This window comes from Penaeus vannamei, chromosome 10 (genome assembly GCF_042767895.1).
Source record: "Penaeus vannamei isolate JL-2024 chromosome 10, ASM4276789v1, whole genome shotgun sequence".
Lineage (NCBI taxonomy): Eukaryota > Metazoa > Arthropoda > Malacostraca > Decapoda > Penaeidae > Penaeus > Penaeus vannamei.
In genome coordinates this window covers 37,841,400-37,841,719 of record NC_091558.1, presented here as the reverse complement: position 1 = coordinate 37,841,719, position 320 = coordinate 37,841,400, and the positions used below count along the sequence as shown (strand labels likewise).

General features: G+C 34.7%; 1 non-coding gene across 1 annotated transcript; it reads left to right on the top strand.

Annotated features, from left to right (window-relative positions):
- On the top strand, nucleotides 1-72 carry TRNAR-CCU (transfer RNA arginine (anticodon CCU)). The gene has a single exon. It is a non-coding gene; the product is annotated as a tRNA-Arg (tRNA).
- Nucleotides 73-320: the final 248 nt, after the last annotated feature.

The following is a 320-nucleotide window of genomic DNA, read 5'->3' as shown; positions in this document are numbered from 1 at the left end:
GTTTCCGTAGTGTAGTGGTTAGCATGGTCGCCTCCTACGCGACAGACTCGGGTTCAATCCCCGATGGAAACAAGTATTCGTTTTTATGCATAAATTTCTGTTTGCATTTCTCAGACTACTTGCCTACCCTTCGATCTATTTTTCTCTGGGGTTTACAGTGTGAATTAGTGTGAAGGAATTGGAGAGTTTGATTTTGGATTTGTTTGATTTGCTTGGTTTGTGTTTCTAACACACACGCACACATACTTAATAAGCTAATGATAATAATAACTATAATACTAATAACAATAATATTAATATCAATAATATGATAATAATGA